A 21099-nucleotide genomic window follows, 5' to 3' on the forward strand; every position below is an offset into this window, starting at 1 on the left:
GGGTCGATGCTGGACGTTGAACAATATAGGACGACGATTCAATAGAGTATACAGAACGACGATACGATATTTCATTTTTTATTATATACAATACATACAGCTACATTGACGACGACTTCTAGACATCCTCACATGACGACGACAAGACTCAGACTGACTTCAACTATCTTCCTAACAACCAAAACATACTCTCCTACGCAGAGGCGTAGCGAGGGGGGGGGGGGGGCGGGGGTGCGGACCGCACCTGGTGACACCATTTAGGGGGGTGACACCAAGGCAAAAAATAGCAAAATATATAGAGAAAAACTTGAGGGGGGGGGGGTGCAAATCGAAAACTTGAAAGTTTGTCCACGGGAAGGGTCGCTACGCCTCTGGGGGGTGACACCATTAAGTGCCGCACCGAGTGACACCCGACCTCGCTACGCCACTGCTCCTACGTCACATGCTTATTTTCTTTTTCACGCATTCAGAGTCTTTTATTAATCACACTACACTCATACTCTCAAACCATCAACATCATTATTAAACCCGTTCAACCACACACATACTCTCGAACTCATTCAATACACTAAAGCCCATTTACAACAGTTATGTTGTAAAGCCAGTTAATACACACCATATCCCAGACACAACAATGACATGATCACAACAGTTTGAGACCCCCTTTACTCAAGTGCGTGATATCCCCCTATATACCAGTTTCATACTTGAAACTGCATTGCTTTGTGTTCCTTAAGCCTTACTTTGGTTACACCAGCTAACCCAATCCTCTAATCCAGATCTAACTCAAGCGGTATCCCAGATACTCATGTTTCGTCTACACATCACAAACACCGCCACTTGACTGAGTTTTAACCATGTCTGACTAACATGCGGGCTCATAAATACTGGTCGTATTGATTTTTTTTTTATTTCAGGGTTTGTTATTTGGAAAATGGTATGTATAAGCAAAGGGGGGCGTAGCGACCCTTCCCGGCGTCCGGGGACACACTTTTCTATTTGCACCCCCCCTCTCTCAAGATTTCGATTTGCACCCCTCCCCCTCAAACTTTCAATTTGCACCCCCCCCAACAACCTTTCAATTTATTTTTCCAACCCATTTTGGCGCCCCCTAAGGTCGGCGCCCGGGGACATATGTGTCCCCCCTGCCCCCCCCCCCCCCCTCGCTACGCTACTGTGTATAAGGGTAGGATTAAAGATAGGCAAGAGATACAGACTAGATTAACTGATAGGGGTAATAATAAAGACATTAAAATTAGAAAAGGAATAATGATAAAGAATATCAATAGTAATAGTAATAGAAGTATTAAGAAGCATACGGGTAGGCATAGAGTTACTGGAAAATTGTTATTTAAACTTCCCGCATTCGTTAATCTTTTTTTTTATTTCATTTTTATATGAATTATAACAATCTTTGTTTTTGTCTTATTGGTTGTATGGCCGTGTGGTAGAGCTTATGATTGCTATCCCAGAGGTATCAAGTCAGAATCCTGGGCTCGTGTGAAACAATGTTCGACTGTTCATAGTGCTTACCAGGTTTATCCCACAGTATCCACATCCACTGAATCTACGTTATATTTTTCATGCAAAAAATAACGGAAACATTGCTTATGACAGTTATGTATTCTTCGTGAGATTGTATTACTTTTCATGTAATTTTAACACAAGGATATAACACAATGTTTTAACTTTAATAGCCGTTCAATACTGGACATTCGTGATTACTTATTGTGTTAAAACATAACAGTATTGACACAAACCTCCTGTTTGATCGTACTGCAATTTGGCCAAAGTCAGCGGAAATATAGAGGAGGGGGAGGTGAGTGAAACGAGTGGGACGGATTTAATACGACATACATAGGCCTACGAACTGCTGTTACTGAACAGAAGGTATTTAATTATCTTTTTTGTAAGTCCAAGCCTAAATTAATCTACACACAAGTGTTATTATTATTATTATTATTATTATTATTATTATTATTATTATTATTATTATTATTTTTATTACTATTATTGTTAATATTTTTATTATTATTATTACTATTATTATTATTATTATTATTATTATTATTATTATTATTATTATTATTATTATTATTATTATTATTAATATTATTGTGATTATGATTATTATTATTATGATTACTATTATTATTACTATTATTACTATTACTATTATTATTATTATTATTATTATTATTATTATTATTATTACTATTATTGGTAATATTTTTATTATTACTACTATTATTATTATTATTATTATTATTATTATTATTATTATTATTATTATTATTATGATTATTATTATTATTATTATTATTTTTATTATTATTATTATTATTATGATTATTATTATTATTATTATTATTATTATTATTATTATTATTATTATTATTATTATTATTACTATTATTATTATTTTTATTATTATTATTATTATTATTATGATTATTATTATTATTATTATTATTATTATTATTATTATTATTATTATTATTATTATTATTATTATTATTACTATTACTATTATTATTATTTCTATTATTATTATTATTATTATTATTATTATTATTATTATTATTATTATTATAATGATTATTCTGATTATTCTGATTATTATGATTATTATTACTATTATTATTATTATTACTATTATTATTAGTATAATTATTATGATTATTATAATTATGATTATGATTATTATTATGATTATTATTATTATTATTATTATTATTATTATTATTATTATTATTATTATTATTATTATTATTATTATTATTTTTATTATTATTATTATTTTTATTTTTATTATATCTTTATAAAGCTACACAGTTTATTCATTTATGCCATGATATCAGTATTTCCGGTCGGGTAGATAAGTTAAATAGGTGTAATGTGACTGGGGGGGGCATTTAAAGTTGACGAAAAAGATTAAAGATAGATATAGACAAAAAGACAAACTGAACGGAGTTTGAAGGCGCCCCCTGGCCTGACGAAAAAGCGGTTTGGTAAATTTAGATTGATGCCACATATTTGATTTTGTAATGATACTTGCATTTTTGTTTTAATTTGCCTTTCAAAATTGTCATTTAAAAAAAAAAGTTCATGCTAATTTGTATCAAACTCGTGTGTGTATACCGAACAAAATGGTTATTTTTAAATACAGTTATGAGTGAGAATATGTGGTGATACATTTCGCTAAGTCAACTGATGTTTAAACTGCAACCAAAATAGTTATATCAATATTCCACTGATTTAATATAAGTTAGATGATAATTACTTCTTGTAAAGATTATAGCTAGCTAATTTAATTGGAAGTTACATCATTTGACTAAATTTCCACGTATGTGCCACGTAAAAGTTTGGTAGACGCCACATGTACATTAAAGTAAAGTAAGTTTCCATATAGCAAATATTACGTTTTGAGTTATACTTTCATTACAGATTTGTTTAAGTGCAAAATTAAAGTTTTTAAAAATATAATTTATGAAAGTAATTTTAATTTTAAACAAAACATAACGCAATTGTGTTTGTTCTGAATTATACTCGAGAAATTTGTATTGCAGTTACCATCATGAATCAGAACGTTTTGGTAATTTATTTTCTGGCAAAAGTAATTGCTTGGGCATGCGTAGAAGGTGCAGATAGCAACACAAGCTCAACTGTAAATAGCGTCGGTGACATGACCATCACACATTTTCAAAAAAGATCTTCTGAAGGAGTAAGTCTTGATTGTTAAAATTTTAACTTTTGACGTTTTTAAATGTGAGTCTTGCATGGTATATATATATATATATATATATATATATATATATATATATATATATATATATATATATATATATATATATATATATACGAACATCGTATGCGCCATAGTGCTAACGAGGATGCATGGGGCACTCTAGGTCAAGATGAACTTCTCTTATGTTACAAGACTTTCACTTATATTTCTCTAATTTACAAACACCGTACTGACCATTTTGAAATTTACTGCATCAAGTTTGAAGTGTAAAATAGATAATTGCAAATCTGACTTACACTGGTACAAATCTAAACTCAAGCCACTACCTGCAAAAAAAAAGTAATACGATAATATATCTTGTATAAAATTTATTACTTACTTCAATAAACCTCGTTAATAGTTTCATGTAATATCGTAACTTTTTCTGATAACATATTATTTCCATATCAATTACACGGTATTTTTTTAAAAAATGAAATAAATAAAAGGTTTGATATTAACTAAAATAACTACAAACTAGAAATTTATACAAAAAAATTATTTAAAACATGCATATATGTAAAAAATATGATTTTCATTAAATATATTATAATACTCTTCTATGTATATAATTTTAAAGAAAAGCGTGGGTCAGTATAATATGTATAGGATACTTTTACTAATATTTAAGAAGAGTCTAATGCTTGTTATTTTAGTTATTTAAACAGTAGACTATGGCAATTTATTAAAAGAAAATCATTTGTTTTCTCCAGTTTTTGTGAATTATTTCATAAAGCGTTTCATTAAAACGTTTTTATGCATTTTTTTAATAGGCTTACTTTAAATTTCTTACTAGAGATGCATGACTAAAAATAAAACGCACCTAATGAACATGATAACGCGAGTATAATAATGCGGAATACTTGGATAAGCCTTGTGACCTACTTAGGTCTGTTTTGCTTTATTTATATTTAATCTCCTGAGTTATGTATTTGTCCTTGGGAGAATTGTCAGTTCACTGGTACAAACCGGTCAACTGAACTCTGTCACATCAGGTGATTCTATCTTTAATCCCTGGCAGAACCTCAACCAATGGTCTTGCGACCGTGAGGATCCTTGACAGATCCTCAACCAATAGTTGTAAGACTTGAGTTATTTCCCCTATTATTGAATGCTATTTAATCTCGGGATTCTCAAGTTCAAAGGCAGCCAGATTGACTTTGGACCAGGAGAGCTGTGCCAGTGGTTATGTACGCCATTTTGCAGTATTGTCATTATGTGACATGATTTTCACCTTTGTATAAGGAATTATGTGACTAGTTGTAGTTTACTGAATATTTTGTTCTGGTGTATTATTGCACCTTTTTGATTACTTCGGTGATAGTTAGATCCTTTATTTGGATTTCTATTGTTGTAGAGGCAATAAGTCTCTTCTTGGTTTTTTGTGGTATTTAATATGCCATTCAGTTGTGTGTAGTAATGATTTATTGGTGTTTAATATACTAAGCCACAGCTGTGATATATTGTGATTTTCTCAAACTGTAAGTTGGAGTTTTTGAGGTTATTTATTGTACTCATAGAATCTGTACATTTTGATCTTACCTAGTGTCATTATCTTGTACATAAATTAAAAAGGTATTCATAGTTTAAGTCGTGTGAGTCTCTTCGATTTGTCGTGTTTTACCCCTAGACAACATTAACGAGTTCACGGCAAGTTGTTGGGATTCCATTACAATGACTTCTATCGGTACCATACCAAACGAACCTGGGGTGTCCGCTCCCTCCGCGGCTGTCGGAGGTCGGACATAACAGCCTACCTAAACATGTTTAGTCATACATTTAAGTAAAATTCCATTTGCCTCCAAGTCATGGCCCACGTGCCAACTTTGAAACAAATCTGTCAGTTAAAAGTGTCCGAAATTTCGCTCGCCGTTTCAATCTATGACGACAGACAGACTGTCTAGAGACGCCTGAAGGCAGGCAGAGGATGCAAGTCAAATAAAAGGTTTTAAAATGCAAAAAATAATATGTGCAAAAACATGTATAAGTTGCTAATATGATAAATTCAAATTAAAAATTAGTATAAAATAAAAATAAAAAAATAATGTCGTTCTTCCTAGATTTTGTTTTATTGTTGCAATGATAAGAAATAATCATTTTGTTATCGCTATAGTAAATAATAATTGTAGCTATATATTTTTAAGTCTTCCCATAACTTTTATTTCAGTATACTTTACCATATTTTGGAGAAATTCGTTTTCGAATGTACTCAGGAAAAGAGATAACAATCGAAGGAGCTATCCTAGAAAATGCTACAGAGTTTGTGGAAAAATTTTAACCTTTGTAATAGTATAAGGTCTTTGAGATTTTAATTAATAATATAATGGTCTTGCAAGTCTTTTTTTTAAAGCGCGCATATAGGTTAATTAACGTGAATTATTATTGTTAGATCTATGCAACACTACATATGGCCTATAATTTTTTTTTTTAACTTTTGAAATTTTTTATTTAGTATGAGATTTTTCTACTATTGATTGTTACTAAAGCAAATAGATTATATCACAGCCCTAACTGGCTTGAAGTAAATAACCCAAACTTGTTTATAATTCTAATAATATAAAAATAATTGTAAACTTTACTTAGTTATACAATGTTTTGATTATGTAATCTTAATTAATTATTATTATAATTTTTTATAGCTAAAATATATTTACTAACAAAAGTATGTAACACTTGAATCAAGACATTTTTTTTTTAACTTTTTCAAAGTTCGGTTTATCTATCCTAACAGCTTCACCGTTAGGATTTGCAACACACCTTCGTGTAATGTAATTATGCCTCTCGAGCTTCACTTTAATTTAAAAGGCAATAAACTGGTCAGTTACAACACATTGGGTGGCGAAAGAAGAAGACTGAAAGAAGATAAAACAGGTCTACCTTTAAAGAATGGACAACAATTTAAGATAGATTTAGCAATTTACGACTCCGAATTTAAGGTATCCATTTTTCTCTTTCTGTTATGAGTGTCTGATGTTGACGGGGGTTAAAGGATAATGAACGCAGAAATATATATCATTATAAATTAGCCATCGGTACCCGTTACAAGGGCAATTCCGGTGACTGTTTGCTCTCTTCTCTTTATATAAAGGCTACCCGGTTTTTCTTTTAGATATTTATCTCGGGGTAGGGCATTTAAAACTGTTCGTGGGAGCGTGTGGGGTATGGGGGGGGGGGATAGGGGGTAGCGGATTCTGGTATTTCTATTTTTTTTATGAAATGAAAAAAAAAACGGTAGGGATGCCTGAAGAAACTGTATATATATACGGAAAGTGAGAGATACAATGAATTGTAGTTCAGCTTTTAAAAAAAGTCACTATCGGAATATTAGAAAAAAGAAATATTTTATTGATCAGGATAATTGAAATAAAACATTGTTAAGATTTTGAAAAAAAACGAAAAGAAAGGGTTTTGTTTAATGTACGATCTATGTTTATACTTGTTTAAAATAACATAGACTACTAATACCAATTAGAAAAATTACAACCAAATTATACACATTATTAGTCAACACTATATTAAATGCACACTCATACCCATTCAGTACCCTAAAATACCATTCACAACTCTCTCATCATATATATTTGTCCTGAGATCATTTGGCTTTTATAATAAAAGCCGCCAGTAGCATTCGCACTTCCGTTTATCCGTCATTGGTGTGGCCACTTTGTCTTCGCTGATATAGCTGGGAAAGTGCAGTCGCGAGTGGGGAGCTTATGCGCTGACGTCCGTGGAAACGTGTTGTTAGGCGACAGTTCAGATTATTCCTCGGGTCTGGTGGAGAATTGAAATCTGAGCGGACGTTCTTGACATTGTTGGCTCATCTTTTTTTTACCCTAGTATAATTTTCGTGAATATCCATATTCACACCAAAGTGATACAGCTCTGAAGAAATATCCGCCCCAACACCGAGACGGCCACCAATTTTCACAAATTTTACACATACTCAAGGGGCGTGCTACAACCACCAGAAATATATATATATATATATATATATATATATATATATATATATATATATATATATATATATATATATATATATATATATATAAATACAGTATTTTTTCAGATAATTCTGGACAAAAATTTATTTGTCACTTACCCAAACCAATTGCCCATTGACAGTATCAATTACGTTAATGTCTTTGGCAACATTGTGGTGCACTGGATTCTATTCTCAGTAAGTTGTCTACAATTTCATGTGATGGAGAAAATTACGTTCCTGTGCCATGTTACAAATTTTATTGCCCTACATTTGTTTGATGTCAAGTGTATCATATTAAAGTAAAATTTTGAATAAAGTGCAAATAGATTTTTCTCCGCTGTTTTACGTTCTTTGAAAAGAATGTATAAACCAAATAAAATCGAAATATATTAAGTATTACTTTTTGTATCTATATTTTCTGTCCTTGGTGTGTTGTTAAATAGAGTTTGCAGTTGTCTAAAAATAAAAATAAATATTATTTTATTACAGGATGTTTTACCCGTAAGTGAATATATATGTAATAATTACTAATTTGTTTTGTGCGAAGTTAAATTTTAATAGCATTATATTATTTCTTTTTTTTTAACATAGGTTTTATTAACATCAGTAAAGCTAAAAGTATATATGACTGTGATTTAGGCTACTATACTAATTCACTTAAACCTTTACGAATTTTTCTTTTTTAATTGCAATGTAACTTGAACAATTTTTAATATACTTTCTCAAATTAAAATGTTAAAAAAAATCTATTTTGTTGAAGGAAAGTCCAGTAAAAATTGAAAGACGTACGGGCGGCGAAAAAGTTATCATCGATTGTTACAGATATGCAAATACTATTGAGTAAAACAATATATTTTAAAATATACATATCATTGTTTAATTATTAAACATTTATTTATTAAAACATCATTTTATGTTTAGGTTTATGATTGTGTTGAAATTATGGTAATTTGTTACTTGTTTAAAAAAAAAAAACCAAGGATTAACTATTTTACACGATTCGACAAACATAAATTGATTTACACTTTAAAAAAACACATTCCAATGTACACATTTTTCTCTTGTAAAATGGTTTGACATTTATGTATAAAAATAGGCATAAGATTTTTTGTAAAAAATCATATTTCTGCAATTAAAATTAAACAAAAAATTGGAAACTTACGAATCAGATTTGATTTAAAATTTAAAAAAAAATTAAATAAATGCAAAAAGTGTTTATGATACACACAAATCTGTTATTCACACCACGTATACTATTTAAACAGCGTATTTAAAATAGCACACACGCACACACAGACACCCACAGACACACAGACAGACACACACACACACATATATATATATATATATATATATATATATATATATATATATATATATATATATATATATAAGTTTAATACAATAATTATTTATTAAGATTACTAATCTGTTTAATTGACAGTACACTAATTGCTCACAGGTTTACATTTAACATTCGATGCCCACCTGAGAGAGCAGGAGTAATGGTCCAATTTACCCCGAGGTTTTATGGTGATTTTAGTGATGTCTATTTTGTGTGCAGATATCAAGATGGAAAGTGGTTTGGACCATATTGTTATAAAATAGGCTACGTCAGTCCTGAAACAAACCTTCAAGTAGAATTTGTAACAAACCCAGGTTCAACTATGGTAGGTTTAACATAATCTATCTATAAACTACTAAAAAAGAGAAGTTTGTATGTATATATTTTTTGGTCTGTTGAGTTAGATCAGAGCATCTGTATTATGTGTAGACCTGAAAAATACGTATTTATGTACGGAATAATGTTCATTTTCCCTTAATGTTATTTACAAATTTATTTAAAGACGATAATTAATTTATTTATGTTTTTATTAGTAGAAACACCCCTTTAATTTTTAAAGTTCAAAACAAATACTTTATTTACTTATTTTTATAAAAAAACATTACTGATTCCATTTAATAACATGTTGTCAATTCAAAAGTTTAATGCACTATAAAGCTAAACTTTCTGTCGGCTATATTTTAGAAGATCCGTCTGTTTGCTAATATTTTTTTAGGGTCCAGCACTATTATCAATTGTCAATAGGATATGCTTGGCAGTTCGTCTAATTTGAATATGCAATACATGTATTTAGATCTACCGATAGGCCAAAACAAAATAAAATAGAAATAGAAATTTAAAAAAAGTATAAAAACCTAATAAATAATTGAGTTTCCTTATTAAGTTATTTTTGTCCTTAAATATTTCATATAAATCATAGCTTGTAGCTTTACAACTATTCTAAAATACAAGGCATTTATCTTCAGCTACGGATAAACTAGATTTAAGCCATTTTCGCCAGCTCTAGGATGTAGATTTAGCTCTATCTAGATTCTAGATCTATAAACACATCATGTTAATGTTCATTTTTATTTGTTTTAATTCTTCTCCATAGAGAATGTACAGGAATAAAAAAAAAAATACACGCGACTGATTCTAAATCAACATTATTAGTTTGTCGTTAGCTTTAATATTTTATTAATCATTTTAAAACACTTGTAAGCTGAGGTGTGATTTCCTTTTAGACGTCAATGATAAAATTTCCTCTTTGGACTTAGCTGGACACTGGGCAGGTGGAGGAGAGTTCGCCTGTTTCTTTGACCTGAGCGTGTGTATCGATAGTGATTTCAGACCCTCGCTCAAACGATTTCGGTGTTTTCAAAAGAAAAAAAAATCATGTCTGAATTGTGACTTCTTTTTAATATGGGTTCGGACTTTGTGTGACGATGTGTGACAGTGGGGAGGAGGAGGAGAAAGAGAAAAATTGTCAAATAAGTGACGTCATTTATGCATATGCAGAGGGGAGGGGAGGGGAAAATATACAAATCATCAAACGTGATGACATTGATAGATGAACCCCGAAACCCCACTGTTATCCAAGGATAACGATGAGTCTATTATATCACTAAAAGCGATAGGTTTGTATGTTGTTTATTTTTTTTTTTGCTTTTTTTGTTTACTTGTCTGTTACGTTAGATGAGAGCATCTAAAATAGAAACACAACTTTAATTTTTAAAGTTCAACAATCATGGCGGCTTCCATGAGAAATAATGTTGCCCATTCAAACGTTTAACGCACCATAAAGCTATTTAAGACTATAGCCTTAACAATATGGTTATTTGCTATTGTATTAGGTTCCGACACTGTTATCAATTTTCAATAGGATACGCACAAAAGTTCTCCTGATTTGAGTAGGCCTATACAATACATTGATCTCGATAAGGTATTCAATAAAAAACGGGCCAACCAGGGGGTCAGAAAAAAAATTGTGTTACGCTATTTTTTTAGATAATATAAATAATTGTTACAAATCTGGAATATAGACCTTAACATGCAAAACAGAAAAAAAGAAGTGTCATAATAGTTCTACTAATAATTTTACCTCTTTTATTAGCGAGTGATGTGGTGAACGGATAATAACGTCACGAACCCGAGTAAAGATATTACTTTTAGTTTCATGCCCACCTACCCCGACTCCCACCTCCTCACAAACGCTTTGTTTAATACTAGCGGGTTCCGCTGGAGATTATTTGCCTTTGCCGTGCAAGCATTGTAATTCCTTGATAGCCTTAGTGGGTTAAACTGATTTTTAAAAAAGTAAGCCGTCCTCAACAGGTATATACAATTCTAATAAATATTTGCTATAGATCTAGATAGTGAGATGCTACCAAAAAATTAAGGTATATCATGCATTTTTATCGATGTCACGATCAGCAGAATCTCTTTTAAATACAAAACAAGTTGATATAATATGGAAATGTTTTATCTAAACAAAAATGTAACGCTGAAACCGTATCGGCTTAAAGAAATTTCAAGGCGTCGATAGAACCCTCCACCCCTCATTAAACGCATTAGCTTTATGATCGACTCATATCCTTATTCCACCACTTCCCCACCTTTAAATACACTCACTGCTAACTACTATTTAGAAGATGAAAGTTTGTCCTCTGCTAAACTATTGACCCTTCCTTGTAAAAAAGAATATGGTTGAGTGAGGTGGTGAAGGGGGGTGGGAGGGAGTGGAGCCAGGGAGTCATGAAGCATTTAGATTTGTTATACTTTTAACTGTTAGCGGTTTGAATTTTGTTCGAACCGTTCTGCTCCTACCTTCCTCCCCCACTCCTACACTGAGTACATAAAATCTCTAGGATTTATATTTTAATATTCACTCTTTAATACCGTAACTACGCTCCCAGCGTTCGATCAAATTTTCTGGATTAAATTTGTTGTTTTTCAGAATCCAAGTTTTTAATTGTAAATCTAGGTCATGATAACGCTAGAGCGGCTATTTACTTCTTGTAGTTTTCTCGTTACGTTGATTTTCTCTTTTATAAAAAATTTTTTGTAAAACAACTCTCAAAACGGCTTTTTTAACACTACGGAATGCCGCATCTAAACGTTTACGTTGCCGCATTGTAAAATTAACTAAAACTAAAATATGTATACTTAAACTAATCCAATCCATGCTTTTTTATAGAAAAATGGATGTACTTTTTTTTTCTATGAATAAGATCTTATGAAAACGAATTCTTAATATTAATTTTCCCGACAGAAGCGTAATTTTAGCCCGAAAAAAATCAACTATTTAGTTTTTCTCCTTTATGACTAAGTAATTATCTTTCTTCAATCAATTAATAATTACTTAAATTTTATATTAGTGTGTAGGTCTTTCAAATGCAATTAACTTTTATCATTATGTGTGATGTTTGAATCAACGGGTAAAGAGATATGGGTCATTTAGCCACACGGGGTACTTAAAAAAAAAGGAGTGAAAAAAAAATAATTCCGTTAAAACGTGAAAATAATTACGGGCTTAAAGAGTTTATTGAATTGTTCAAGTCAAAATCCATCAGCATACCCCTCCCACCCCCCCCCCCCCAGCCCCACTCAAATTACTACGCGAGGATCGACCTCAGCACAAAGCTTTCAATATTTCAGATGTCAAAAAAAAAAAATCAGGAAAGGGCGTCTAGTCTATGTAAAGACCTCACCTTCATTATTCAGCTGAAGAATGGGGTGGATGGGGTTGATTAGAATGTAACTGTATGTAATTGATTAATAAACTTGGTGGGTATCCAAAGCGAGCAAGATTAAGTGATGCCCCTAAGTCTTCTAGATTCAGCTTTTTAATAATGATAATAACTAATAACATAATTTCTTTAACACAATTTAATTTCATTCGCTCAATGAAATTTCGTTAGCTCAATTAAATTCCCTTCCCCCAAATAAATTTGAATCTGTTGTGAAATACTCTCACGAGTGTATGTAGGGCGGGTTGGGAGGTTAGAACATGTTCCCTATTGTCCGTATTGAAATATGTCGAAGGCAGAAACTATTTAATTGGGTTATTACGTGATCAGACACTGTGCGGTGGGTTTGTAAATAAATACAACAAAATTGCATGTCGCACAGCAGTCGACGCATTTTTTAAATTTAACATTTTAAAATATATTGATAGGTATATTAATGAGGCTCTGGTAAAAGAAAAAAACTTTTTGAATACTCGTTAGAAAACAGTTATATTTTTACAGCTTTACTAAGATACATCCGCATATGCATTTATACTAATAAAAAAATTGGTGGAGAAATCTCTGTAACTAAGACAACGGCGGCCATCTTGAAAAAAAATCCCTTTGTAGGTTTTCCCACCATTCATAAAATATTATATTTTAAGCCCAATAAACAACGAATTCATAATCTTCTTCCATATTTTGGGGTACTCAGCGAAAAATTTTAAGTGCATAACTTCTAGATAATTTTTTATGAATTTTCAAATTGTGGGTCCATTAAAAACACTTGTTTTAATGCTCAGAAATTCCCTAAAATTAGGGTTTTTTTAAACGTTTATAGACCGATAATAATTTATTGACTATTTTCTTTCAATGTCTTCAAATGCGATAGTAGGAAATAAGTCAAGGAAAAATTTTTACAAATGTATATTTGCGTGGATTTTGTTAACAACTTTATATATTAAAAATTCATAAAGTGCAAATCAACTTTTGATTAATTAAACGTAGTGTAAAGTGCGTAGGTTGTATTCGTATAGTGGTATTTATAACACACGTAAAAAATATTTAGTATGAAATTTGCAGGTTGTATTCCATTATAATATAATTGTTGTAGTTCAAACCGTTGTAAGTCAGAATTACTATTGTAACGATGTTTCCAAATACTCCAAAAACAGCAAAACAAGGACTTAATATACAGTTTATGATCAAGTTTTTGACAATAATTACATCGTATGGTAAATCACAGGCTGATAAAATAATTTATTTTGCCAAACTTTCATTATTAGTCATATTGATGTTAACGTCTCAATCATAAAATAATCCATAAGATGCTGAACATATTAAAAAATAATGAAAAAATATATAATATGTTGACATATATATATATATATATATATATATATATATATATATATATATATATATATATATATATATATATATATATATATTAGTATTATATTATTAGTATTTATATAATACATATATTAGTAGACTGCTTCATTAAATTTTAATCTATTTTTTTTATTGTCCAGCATTTCATGTTAATTGAAAATTGTAAACCAAAAAATACATTTATACAAATCTATACATCGACCCTTACTCTTACACTCACAACAATTACACCTTTATTTTAACTAATTCCTAAATTTACAACCACACTTATATCTACACCAACCCCTACACCTACACCTACAACTGCACCTGCACTTAAACCTTAAGTCGACATAAAACATTTCATCATAAGTAAGATTAATTTTTTAAATAAAAAAAAATAGCTACGCTGTGTAAACACTCCACCGCTTTAGCCAACGTCGTTTTAGAATTTTTTTTCGACCTCTTTTCTATTACGTTCTCCCTATCCCCCACCACTTTTCTATCTGTTTCGAACATTCGTCACTGTTCAGTTGATTGAGAAAACTATTATGCTACATCTATAGGAGAAGATAATTTTTTTAGGCCTAAATGGTATAGTGGTTTACTTTCTTGTACAATGATGGGAGAGTTCTCAAGTAACATGTCAATCAAACTCGACCTAAATTGTAAGTGACAGACAAAGGCTCAGCATATTTACTCGTTTACAAATTTCAGTACTCTAACTCTCAAGAATGTGTAATTTGTATTTGTTATTGGTCCATAAAACACAACTGATGATTATATGCCTTAACCAGTTTAACTGTATAGCTCGTCGTCTGTTGAGCGCGTAGGGAAGTATTGTCTCTTTTTCAGAAATTATATATATATATATATATATATATATATATATATATATATATATATATATATATATATATATATATGAATTTAATTGCTTATTTTAAATATTTCTTTCAGTATAAAATAAACGGCGATTACGAAAAGACAGTCTCCACTTATATCAACTGTTATGACCGTTTGGAATTCACAGGACCTGTCAATGTAACTTTTATTAGGATGTCATGAAAGCGTATGCTTCAGATACATTTTATTTTATACATTTTAGAAATTTTATCATTTTTTACTATTTTAAAATAGGATTTTACATATTAGGAAGCTTTATTTAATCTTTTTTTCTCTCTCTATCTCTTTTTTTCTATCTTTTTCTTACACAGTTGCGGACAATTAAACATATAGACACACATACACTGTAACACAAATACCATAATATGCTTACTTTGAAATAAAATAAAAGATGTAAACATTGATACTTTTGTTTTCTCGTTGTTATGACGACAACTCGTATAAAATATCCATAGCCATGTATACGTAATTTTTAGTAAAATACTCTTTTGAAACTTCTTGCTTTTTTAAAAGTAATTGAAACCCCAAATTTAAAAAAAATATAGTTATATTAAAAAATCATATTTTAATACAAATTGTTCATCGAATGGAACATGAAAAAACTTCAAAATATTGTATTAACATTTATTCTACTGATTAAAATAACAAAAATACTATAAATGCAATTAAATTAACACATAATATAATTTGAATTTATTAATTTTTGGGATGGCTTTTTATTAATTAATCTTACATTATTTATTTATAATATTTTCAATTTTTTATGTTTTGTTTAAATGAAAGTGTCGTAATTTCATCTCAGTAATGTTTAGTTTTAGAGCAGTAAGTGAAATCTATTCATTTATTAAATAGTTTTTTCAAATAAAAGTATACATTTATAATAGAAAAGTGCATTTGTAGTCAAGTCACCAATTGTTTCAAAAACAGCTCTAAACACTAATAAAGGAAAAATGCACCAAATATTTAATTGTTATTTAGTGTAAATTAAGCACAATACAGATTTACAGTTTCAGTTATTGGAGTTAATAACATTATACCGTACCTTGTTTTGTTTTCTTTTGCAAATAAAAACATAACCTAGAATCAATTTTTTTTACCGAAAAATTGTCTATTTACACACTAACGTTTCTACGATTTCATGGGTGAGTATGCATTTGTGATGTTGTGTGTTGGGTGTGTTTGCAAAAAGTATGCGTAATGTGGGATGATGTGGTATAATTTCATAGAAAAGGCATACAGAAAATAAACCATACATAGGTTAATATTGCCAAAATATATACATAACGCAATGCATTTTGTACATTGCAAACATTCCAATGTAAATTTAGGTTAAAAAAAAATAAAACTGACTGAGAATTATGTATTTTATCCATTACAAACATTCTGCTATTAATTGAGCTAAAACAATTTACAACTAAGAATTAGCTCTTAAAATGTATGATGATGGTTTTGAACACGTTTTACTTGATGCTGCCGAGAATGCGGATGAAAATGGAAACATAAGCGAAATTTGACCCCAAGAAAAGACAGAGACATAAATGTCAGTTTGAATATGATTATGTTATTAATGACACGACTTTAAAAGAATCAGAACTTCAAATGTGTGCTATTATGTGTAATGCAGCAGCTACTTTCAACAATAGAATCTTTCAATTAAACAAACGACACAAAATTATAGACAAAAACAAGGAATATAAATTATCTCAATTGCTGTGTTTGTGTGGTGACAGCCTTCTGTTTTTATTATAGTTGTCCAACAATATTGAACACAAGACAAAAACCAAGGTATCTTTTTTACAAGGAGACAATTATACGAAAGAAAATATTTCCTTATCTTTAATTCCCAAAATTGTATACAATTATTGTAATGCAATTGATTTCTTCTTTGTATACGTAGTTGCAATATCTCTTTTACCTACATTATTAAAATGATATTAAACACTCTTTTTTACATTTCTTTCTTATATACGTAGGTCTATTTTCCAGACGCGTGAGAAAAAAAAGTACTGACAGATGGATACGTTAAATAAATATTAGATACACGTTTATATTTTCTACATTATACAAATTAAGATTATCAAATACATAAGAAATCCAGCTTTCCAGTGATGCCAAATACAATATGATAGTGGATATATAACTTTTCGTAGATAGGGAAAAATTAATTTTATTTTTTATTAGTTGGGTCACAAAATGGTATTTTAAACCTTAACTTATTTTAAATCTTACTATATAACAGCTCAGCATTTTTCAATACACCAATATATATATATATATATATATATATATATATATATATATATATATATATATATATATATATATATATATATATATATATATATATATATGTGTGTGTGTGTGTGTGTGTGTGTAAACATATTATATATTTTTACATTATTTTTAAAATATGTTCAGCATCTTATGGATTATTTTATGATTGAGACGTTAACATCAATATGGTTAATAATGAAAGTTTGGCAAAAGAAATTATTTCACCAGCCTGTGATTTACCATACGATGTAATTCTTGTCGAAAACTTGATCATAAACTGTATATTGAGTCCCTGTTTGGCTGTTTTTGGAGTATTTGGAAACATCGTTACAATAGTTATTCTGACTTACAACGGTTTAAACAATTCAACGAACATTATTTTGACCGGGTTGGCTGTGTCTGACATGATCTACTCCTTGGTTAACATATGGAGCCTTGTGCCAACAATTACTTCGTACTTTAATATAGAAGCTGCACTAAACCTTAGTGCTTACTACATAGTTTATCTACTAGGCTGGAATCAATTTGCTGTGTGCTTGAGTATCCATATGGTGACACTAATCGCTATAGAAAGGATGATTGCTGTTTGTTTTCCATTCGTAACCTCATCGGTTCTCAATCCTTACAGGATAAAGTGTTGTGTTATAGCCATTTATCTGTCTGACGGAAATATTTATATTCCACGAGCGTTTATGAACTATGTAACGTGGTCATTTACTACAATGACTAACAGCACTGGGGCATTTTATTATCCTACCGAGTTCGTTATGAGCAAAGGCTTTTCAATTTACAACCAATATTTTATTGCTATTATAGCTATAATTGTTCCCACAGTAACTATAATAATATGTTCTATCATGATAACAGTAAAACTTACAATTTCACACACAAAAATAATGAATATGTCTTCATCTGACGCTTTGTCTAAAAGAGTCAAAGACATCAGATCCGTAAAAATAACTCTCACTATTTGTTTACTCGTTATAATATTAGTTTTATTCCCAACTAACTTTTACAATTACACTTCTGAAATTCAACCTCTTTTTTCCAGAAACTGCTCCTTGTTTATCCGATTTTTTGCTTACTTAATCTACCAATTAAACGCTTCTATTAACTTTATTATTTACGTTATAATAAGCCCTAAATTTGCAAGAACGTACAGAAAATTGGTATTGTGTATGCATTAATAAAAACACACTCAAATCAGTACATTCAGATACACATTTTAATTTTATATGTATATATATATATATATATATATATATATATATATATATATATATATATATATATATATATATATATATATATATATATATATATATATATATTAATTTAAATTTATATATATATATATATATATATATATATATACATTTTGGTTATGTCTGTTGTAAATTTAGTTTTTCTCTTAATCAATTTTGTAATCCATCGTTAAATAAATGTTCAAACTCTGATGTGTGTCTCTGAACATATTAAACAAAATGCATGCTTATGTAATTATATGCATGCAAATTCCTTGCAACTAAATGTTCCTAACAAAAAACGTAATTTTCATACAATCCTGGTATTTAAAATAAAAATGTACGTAGAATGTTATTAATTTGTTTTACAAATTAAAATAAACGAGCCGACCCGCAGCGTATCATACGCCGCTATTTAGTTGTTTTATTTTCTACTTTTCAGTAATTCATAATTTGTAAATTCGACAGTACCAATGCTGCCACTGAAAATATTTGCTTTAAAAACCTAGACCCCCCCCCCACTTTCCCCTAACCCCGACCCTACACCCGACCCTACACCCCCCCCCCCCCCCGTGAAAGCAGCCTTCTCTTAGTTATTTCTTAGTTACCTCCTGTAAGTTTAAAATCGAACTAAATTATCTGCCCCTAATAGAAACCCGGCTGTACGGCTCTTCGATTTGTAAACATTTAGCTTCGTAAAAATTTAGAGTGAACACCGCTCACCAGACAATGTTGGGGTTGGGTGGGGGGGGGGGGGGTGATAGTGATAGAGAGAAAGAGAGGGGACTGCAAGGAGGCGCTTGCAGCTTGTTTTCTAACTGATCCCAGAAGAGAATTATATATATAGATATTTAAAAAAAGAATAATGAAACGTTACCTAGAATTTTTTTTTGGAAATCTGTCTTTAATTACCTTAGCCATAGCCAACTTAAAAACACATTTGTTATAAATAATATTTTTAAAATATTAAATGAAATCTTAATATTATAGTAAAAACACATTTGATATAAATAATATTTAAAACATATTAATTAAAAAAAAGACATTAACATAAATATTTTAAGAACAAAAATGTATAGACCGCTTTCTATCAAAGTACAATTGTAAATTACAGTAAAGTTAATAAATCTAGTGTTTGCATACTTCACATTACCATTGTAAGCTTACATATTTCCATTTGACATTTTCTACGTTATATTAATTACACAATAGAAATATCATTACTAGATTTTTCGCGTCAATGTCATTTTACTGAAGGACAGACTATAATATCTACTGTCAATTTGCATGCTCGAGTTTAGGAAATTTTGATTAAGTTAGGACGTAATGTTTTAAGTCAAGGTTACGCTTGATCCCACTTTTTTTTACAACAAATATTATATATAATTACATTTAATAATTCTTAATTAATTAAATAATATGAAGTGAACTGAAGCTCCCCATTCAGACCAAAGAAGATGAAGTAGAGCTCAAAGGTTTCTGATCTCGGCATATGAAGGATGATATGGTCAGCACATGTATGATGGGGGGGGGGGGGGGGTTATGAATATTCCTCCATATTCTACTACTATTCATACGTCAGCTTGTGAGGAGGACGGGAATCACTCTTATGTTCCGCAGACATTAATTAACAGTATCAAAAACTTTGTTTATGAAATAACGTGAACTATATTAACACACACTTATAGATCATTTGCACAATATCAAAGAATACGTACGTCCTTTTCTATAGCTAACCCCCAATTAACTTCACTGCTGCGTCTTACGTCATCAGTACATTGTCGCGTCATGCTCACGCCACAAATATTTTATTAAACACGCGCACAATACTCTCGCACCAAATCGTCTACTGTCAAGTTCGCACCGCCCTCAGTAACCTCTACCAGTCTAGTCCAATTCTATATATCTACGCTATGACACTATGCCAACCAGTCATTACTTTTCCCAGTGAGTCATGTACCCATCAGTAGTGTTTGGACTAACATATAGTAACTATTACTAAACTGAGTTGTAAAAACGCATTTAATTACTTAGACCTAAATGCTGCTAAATAGTGCAATCAATATTTTTTTTTTCAATTCGTCCCTGTATTTATTAAAGCTACCACTTAATTATGATACAACTATAATTAGTGCAGTAACGTTTTTAGACATACGAGCCGACCCGCAGCGTATCATACGCCGCTATTTAGTTGTTTTATTTTCTACTTTTCAGTAATTCATAATTTGTGAATTCGACAGTGTTATGATAGATTATAAATATCTATCATGGTGTCTCCACCTCTCCCCCCTTCTTGCTACCCCACAGGTAACGGTACACACCTGGACCCTAGTCCAGCGGTATTGTAAGGCTGACCGGGCCTCGACCTCAGACTGCGGTCGTGAGGGCGGAGCCTGAGTCATGTGACCTGTAGGGTAGGGACGCTACAGTCCAGTCACTCTTCCTTCTCCCCTATTCGGAGGTACACGTTTTTTTGG

The 21099-nt window shown here is 30.4% G+C and overlaps 2 long non-coding RNA genes across 2 annotated transcripts; both read left to right on the forward strand.

Annotated features, from left to right (window-relative positions):
- Positions 1–1445: 1445 nt before the first annotated feature.
- On the forward strand, positions 1446–6049 carry LOC131935672 (uncharacterized). The gene is made up of 3 exons (XR_009385965.1): positions 1446–1890; positions 3570–3724; positions 5955–6049. It is a non-coding gene; the product is annotated as an uncharacterized LOC131935672 (long non-coding RNA).
- Positions 6050–8532: 2483 nt separating this feature from the next.
- Positions 8533–15621, forward strand: LOC131935673 (uncharacterized). The gene is made up of 3 exons (XR_009385966.1): positions 8533–8612; positions 9235–9442; positions 15159–15621. It is a non-coding gene; the product is annotated as an uncharacterized LOC131935673 (long non-coding RNA).
- Positions 15622–21099: the final 5478 nt, after the last annotated feature.

This window comes from Physella acuta, unplaced genomic scaffold (assembly GCF_028476545.2).
Source record: "Physella acuta isolate Inbredline_101_S28 unplaced genomic scaffold, ASM2847654v3 ptg000151l, whole genome shotgun sequence".
NCBI lineage: Eukaryota > Metazoa > Mollusca > Gastropoda > Physidae > Physella > Physella acuta.